Raw genomic sequence first — 7,617 nt, 5'->3', positions numbered from 1 at the left:
TTTTGCAGCACTGCTTCTTTATCAGTAGCTAGTGGGGTAGAATCATCAGACCATAGGTATCCACCCCAGTCCAACACTGGCAACTCCACATCATTTATACGTCAGCCCATTTAGTATAGGAGTTGGTAGGCGATGTTGCGCTGTACAGAATATTGATTAGGCCACTTTTGAATACTGCATTCAATTCTGGTCTTCCTGCTATAGGAAAAATGTTGTGAAACTTGAAAGGGTTCAGAAAAGATTTACAAGGAAGTTGCCAGGGTTGGAGAGTTTGAACTACAGAAGAGGCTGAATAGGCTGGGACTATTTTCCCTGAAGTGTCAGAGGCTTAGCAGTCACCTTATGGAAGTTTATAAAATCATGAGGGGCATGGATAGGGTGAAAGCCAAGGCTTTTTCCCCAGTATAGAGGAGTCCAAAACTAGAGGGCATAGATTTAAAGTGAAAGGAAAAAGATTTAAAGGGGACCAAAGGGGCAACCTTTTCACGCAGAGGGTTGTGCATGTATGGAACGAGCTGTCAGAAGAAGTGGTGGAGGTTGGTACAATTACAACATTTAAAAGGCATCTGGATGGGTATATGAATAGGAATATAGGATTAAACATGTTTAGAGGGATATGGGAAAAACAGGACTAGATTAATTTATGATATCTCATCAACATGAATGAATTGGACCGAAGGATCTGTTTCCATCTCTCTGACTCTATCACGGTATCTCAAATTCCATTTCACACTATCATCATTCAAAATTCAGAAGAACAGTTGGTGCGATGTTGTGTGTACAGAATGTTACTACAGTAAATTGGAACAGTTACTGTTAGTAGTTAAATAATGTATTATATGGTTAAGTTTTCTAATAGTTAATAAAGCGTGTTTTATTTCAAATTTTTGAATTGAATCCCTAGAGTGTGGAAGTAGACAATTCGGCCCATTGAATCCACACTAACCCTCCTTAGAGCATCCCTCCCAGACCCACACTTTACCTGCAACCCTGTATTTCCTATGACTACTCCACCACGCCTGCACATCCCTAGACACTGGGAAATTTAGCATGGCCAATCCACCTAACCTGTACATCTTTGGACTGTGGGAGTAAACCAGAGCACTCGGAGGTAATCCACAGAGACACGGGAGAATGTGCAAGCTCCACACAGACAATTGCCCTAGGTTCAATTGTGAGGCAGCAGTGCTAACCACTGATTCACTATATTGCCCAAATTTGGTAGTTTGACCAATCAAATTGCATTTGGCACTTGCCTTTAAAATAAGAAAAATTAGGACCTCGGCTATCTTCTTAATATATTTTGAGGAGGTTTGGTCTGGTCCATAACATTAGTTAATCTTTCTACTCCCAATTGTATTCATACTCATTAATGTTAACACAGAACAAGGTAGCATTTACTTTAGAAATAAAGATAAATTAAATGAGCCTCCTGTTGTCCCTCTGGTGCTTTCTCACATAATTGTGATAAAACTGTAGCGAGATAAACTAACATCAAGTTAGGTTTCATAGTTCAAAGTTTGGGAGAAGATTTGTAGCTCGGGTACTCGTTGTTGTGGTTCTGTTTGCCGAGCTGGGAATTTGTCTTGCAAACGTTTCGTCCCCTGTCTAGGTGACATCCTCAGTGCTTGGGAGCCTCCTCTGAAGCGCTTCTGTGCTGTTTCTTCCGGCATTTATAGAGGCCTGTCTCTGCCGCTTCCGGTTGTCAGTTTGAGCTGTCCGCTGTAGTGGCCGGTATATTGGGTCCAGGTCGATGTGTTTGTTGATAGAGTCTGTGGATGAGTGCCATGCCTCTAGGAATTCCCTGGCTGTTCTCTGTTTGGCTTGCCCTATAATGGTAGTGTTGTCCCAGTCGAATTCATGTTGCTTGTCGTCTGTGTGTGTGGCTACTAAGGATAGCTGGTCGTGTCGTTTCGTGGCTAGTTGGTGTTCGTGTATACGGATCGTTAACTGTCTTCCTGTTTGTCCGATGTAGTGTTTTCTGCAGTTCTTGCATGGGATTTTGTACACTACATTGGTTTTGCTCATGTTGGGTATCGGGTCCTTTGTTCTGGTGAGTTGTTGTCTGAGCGTGGCTGTTGGTTTGTGTGCTGTTATGAGTCCTAGTGGTCGCAGTACTCTGGCTGTCTGTTCAGAAATGCTCCTGATGTATGGTAGTGTGGCTAGTCCTTTGGGTTGTGGCATGTCCTCATTCCGTTGTCTCTCCCTTAGGCATCTGTTGATGAAATTGCGAGGTTATCCATTTTTGGCGAATACTTTGTATAGGTGTTCCTCTTCTTCTTTTTGTAGTTCTGGTGTGCTGCAGTGTGTTGTGAATAGTGTCTTGATGCAACTTCGTTTGTGTGTGTTGGGGTGGTTACTTTCATAGTTTAGGACTTGGTCTGTGTGTGTGTGGCTTTCCTGTAAACCTTTGTGGTGAATTCTCCGTTCGGTGTTCTCTGTACCATCACATCTAGGAATGGGAGTTGGTTGTCCTTTTCTTCCTCTCTAGTGAATCGGATTCCTGTGAGTGTGGAGTTGATGATCTGGTGTGTGTTCTCTATTTCTGTGTTTTTAATTATTACAAAGGTGTCATCCACGTATCTAACCCAGAGTTTGGGTTGAATTTGTGGTAAGACTGTTTGTTCTAACCTTTGCATTACTGCTTCTGCTATGAGTCCAGAGATCGGTGAGCCCATGGGTGTTCCGTTGATTTGTTCGTATATTTGGTTGTTGAATGTGAAGTGTGTTGTGAGGCATAAGTCCAGTAGTTTAAGTATGCCATTTTTGTTGATAGGTTCAACGTCCTGTTGTCTGTTATGTCTGTCCAGCAGGTTGGCTATTGTTTCTTTGGCTAGTGGTTTTGTCGATGGAGGTGAACAGTGCTGTTACATCGACTGAGACCATAGTTTCTTCCTTGTCTATGTGTATATTTCTGATGATGTCCAAGAATTCTTGTGTCGATTGTATAGATTGTCTGGATCCGCTGATCAGGTGTTTCAGTTTCTGCTGTAGTTCTTTGGCCAGTTTGTGTGATGGTGTCCCTGGTAGTGATACTATGGGTCTGAGTGGAATGTCTGGTTTGTGCACTTTGGGTAGTCCATAGAATCTGGGGGTGTTGTTGCTTTCAGGTTTCATTCTTTGTAGGTCAGACCTGGTTATCTGTCCGTTTTTTTTGTAGATTCCTCAGTGTGTTGTTTATCCTATTGGTGAGGTGTAGGGTGGGGTCAAACTCCCTCTTTTGGTAGGTGTTGGTATCTGCAAGTAGTTGTTGTGCTTTTTGCATGTACTCTGCTTTGTCCAGGATTGGCCACTACAGCGGACAGCTCGAACTGACAACCGGAAGCGGCAGAGACAGGCCACTATAAATGCCAGAAGAAACAGCACAGAAGCGCTTCACAGGAGGCTCCTAAGCACTGAGGATGTCACCTAGACAGGGGACGAAACGTCTGCAACACAAATTCCCAGCTCGGCGAACAGTTTCATAGTTAAAGAAACTTAGTCTAAAAAGAGGCACATGAACTTCTTCCATGGGCATTGCAAAAACCTTGCAAACTTTGATCATAGAAACGAGAGATAGAACCTTTCCTTATCTCTTACATTCATCTTCTTTCCTCCCTTAAACCAAATTTCAATTTCTGATGTTTGTCACATAAACTTATATGTAAAAGAACATTAACGTGTATGCTGAATTTACATTAATAATCAGTTTTTCTTAAACTCTAGTTAAATTAAAACAAACTGTTTCAAATAGTTCAAGCTGGAGTTCTGCCACATAGTTTTGAGATGTAGGTTAGTTCGCTGAGCTGAAAGGTTCATTTTCAGACTTTTCGCCACCATACTAGGTAACATCATCAGTGAGCCTCCGGTGAAGCACAGGTGTTATGGCCCGCTTTCTATTTAAGTGTTTAGGTTTCCTTGGGTTGGTGATGTCATTTCCTGTTCTTTTTCTCAGAGGGTGATAGATGGGATCCAAATCAATGTGCTTGTTGATAGAGTTCCAATTGGAATGCCATGCTTCCACGAACCCAAGAAAGCCTAAACATATAAATAGAAAGCAGGCCATACCACCCGTGCTTCACCAGAGGCTCACTGATGATGTTACCTATTATGGTAACAAAACATCTCAAAACGAACCTTCCAGCTCAGCAAGCAAACTTACATCCAGAACGTCAACCTGAGCTACACATCTTCTCCAAACTTGCTAACATAGTTTCAACTCTAAAGCTCATCTCTTACAAAACAAACTGTTCTCTTGCCACACTCACTCAGAAAATTGTAAAACAAGAGTAACAGAAAAAACAGTAAATTTAAATTTTTTTGTAGATTTTTCTAATTCTGATCATAATATGCTACATTTAGTGGAACTTCTGCTCCCTTGAATGGTGCGGGCACTGTAGAAATAGTTTTGAAAAGTTCAGGGAAAATGGAAATTTCTGTTTCTTACCACTGGGGAAAAAAAGATCCAGTTTTCCCCTTAGGGTATGTATGGCAAATTCAGAATCTCTCTAATGAGCAGTGACTGTTTTATTTCCATGCATTTGTATCTGACAAATACCTAAACGCAACTCATTTCTACGCAGTTCCCAACTCTCCTCTCCCTCCCTAAGAAACTAGAAAGCGCCAATTACCAAAGTGAAGGTCAGAGAGTTACCTGAAGGCAACAGCTCACCGCTTACTTCTCTGCCTTCATCACTATTTCCCTGAATGTTTAATACACACTGTCCTCTTCCAACCATCATCTACACTAATTGGCACCATAAACCACCAGCCTTATCATATCATCATGGTTGCTTTCACACCAACTCACACACCACCTCAGCCCTTCAGGACTGGAGCTGGAGCTCAGGAACGCCTACAACTTGCACGTTTCTGCCAGGTTCACTTCGCATGCAGTAACACAGACACATCAAATGCAACTAAACAGAATGCATTTTATGGTTTTTAGCTTATTTTCATAGCAGTTATTCTGCATTTACATTGGAGGCTGTCATCTTCTGTGGCTCACATTGCTGTTGTTGCGGGAAAAATCACCAGCCTTGGAGTCAGAGTTGAGGTTCAACGACAGTGTTTATTGTACAAGGAAATACCGGAGCTCCGTGGAGAGAAAGAAACCAACAGCCCAGTGGTCAGCTGTGAGTCTTCTCTCAACATGGGACACATGTCAAGAGAAAATTTGTAAAGCCAAAGTACAAAGGGATCTGGGAGTGCTAGTCGAGGATTTTCTAAAGGTCAACATGCAGGTTGAGTCTGTGATTAAGAAAGCGAATGCAATGTTGTCACTTATCTCAAGAAGGTTGGAATATAAAAACACCATTGTGCTACTGAGACTTTATAAAGCTCTGGTTAGGCCCCATTTGGAGTACTGTGTCCAGTTTTGGTCCCCACACCTCAGGAAGGACATACTGGCACTGGAATGTGTCCAGCGGAGATTCACACGGATGATCCCTGGAATGGTAGGTCTAACATACGAGGAACGGCTGAGGATCCTGGGATTGTATTCATTGGAGTTTAGAAGATTAAGGGGAGACTTAATAGAGACGTACAAGATAATACATGGCTTGGAAAGGGTGGATGCTAGGAAATTGTTTCCGTTAGGTGAGGAGACTAGGACCCATGGACACAGCCTTAGAATTAGAGGGGGTAAATTCAGAACAGAAATGCGGAGACATTTCTTTAGCCAGAGAGTGGTGGGCCTGTGGAACTCATTGCCGCAGAGTGCAGTGGAGGCCGGGACGCTAAATGTCTTCAAGGCAGAGATTGATAGATTCTTGTTGTCTCGGGGAATTAAGGGCTACGGGGAGAATGTGGGTAAGTGGAGTTGAAGTACCCATCAGCCATGATTGAATGACAGAGTGGACTCGATGGGCCAAATGGCCTTACTTCCACTCCTATGTCTTATGGTCTTACTTTTATACATTTTGTGATATAATAGGTCAGTGATGAGATTATTGTCTTTGTAACATAGTTTGCTTATTGAAAGCAATGCAGAATCGTTTATAGTTTTGGTGCAGTTATTGTCAGTTCCAGCGCAGCCTTTGTTAATTTCAGCGTGGTCGTTGTCAGTTTCAGCGCAGACATTGTCAGTTTCAGTGTCTGCGCGGATGTCCAATGCTGTAGTAGTGGGCGTTAATCGCAATTCCTGAGAAGGACGATTACTGCAGCCCTGGCTATTAGCACTTTGCATTGAGTCTGTATCAAACTGTTAGCATTTCTGTCAAAGGTATCGGTTGGACCCAGACACTTCGGCAGGCAGTATACGCTACTCATGTATACTGTCTACCCCACCCGCCCTTAAACTAATCAACTAGATTGTGAGTGCATTGTGCTGGCATTCTGGTGGCCCCCGGGCAGTATCTGTGTTTGCTCTGTGTTTGAGGACTAAAATGAGGAGGTGCCAGTGTTGGACTGGGGTGGACAAAGTTAAAAATCCCACAACACCAGGTTATAGTCCAACAAGTGTTTTTGGAAGTACTGGCTTTCGGAACGCTGCTCCATCAGCTAACTACCTGATGAAGGAGCAGCGCTCCAAAAACTAACCTTTCCAAATAAATGTGTTGGACTATAACCTGGTGTTGTGAGATTTTTAATTCTGTGACTAAGTCAGTTTTGTATACATCTAGCCAGTTCACCCTGGATTCCATGAGACTGTACCTTTTGGAAAAGCCTGCTATGCAACCTTATCAAATGCCTTACTAAAGTCCATGTAGACATCATCCACTCCCCTTCCCTCATGAATCATTCTTGTCACCACCTCTGTGATTTAGCACAGAGGAAAAGGCAGTCATGATTCAGAGCATTAAACAGTCTTTGAAGAACATAGAGAAAGTAGGAACAAGCGCAAATGGAATTAGGAGGGCTAAAAGGGGCTATGAAACGTCCTAGGCCAGCAGGGGAATGTAGAATCCCAAGGCGTTTTATACATATGTTAAGAGCAAGAGGGTAACTGGGGAAAGGGTTGGCCTACTCAAAGATAAAGGAGGGAAGTTACATGTGGAATGCAATGAATTGGGTGAGATCCTTAATGAGAAATTCAAATCAGGTCTCACCAAAGAGAGGGACATGAGGGATGATGAGGTTAGGGAAAGGTGTGTGAATACTCTCGGCAGGTCAACACACTGATGGCGGAAGTCTTGCGTGTCATGAAACGTATTAAGGTAGACAAGTCCCCAGGGCCAGATGGGATGTATCCCAGCAGTGTTGGAGGCAAGGGAGGAAATAGTTGGGGCCTTAACAGATATCTTTGCATCCTCTTTGGCTTCAGGCAAGGTTCCAGAGGACTGGAGAATGGCCAATGTTGTTTCATTGTTTAAGAAGAGAATCAAAGATAATTCAGATAATTACAGGCTGTGAGCCTGGCAACAGTGGTGGGGAAGCTATTGGAAAAGATGTTGAGAGACAGGATTTATTCACATTTGGAAGTGAATGGACTTATTAGTGATAGGCAGCATGGATTTGTGAGAGGAAGGTCATGTCTCACCAACTTGAGTTTTTTGAGGTGGTGACAAGAATGATTCATGAGGGAAGGGGAGTGGATGGTGTCTACATGGACTTTAGTAAGGCATTTGATAAGGTTGCATAGCAGGCTTTTCCAAAAGGTACAGTCTCATGGAATCCAGGGCGAACTGGCTAGATGTA

This window comes from Chiloscyllium punctatum, chromosome 3 (genome assembly GCF_047496795.1).
Source record: "Chiloscyllium punctatum isolate Juve2018m chromosome 3, sChiPun1.3, whole genome shotgun sequence".
Lineage (NCBI taxonomy): Eukaryota > Metazoa > Chordata > Chondrichthyes > Orectolobiformes > Hemiscylliidae > Chiloscyllium > Chiloscyllium punctatum.
This window is presented reverse-complemented; position numbering follows the sequence as displayed.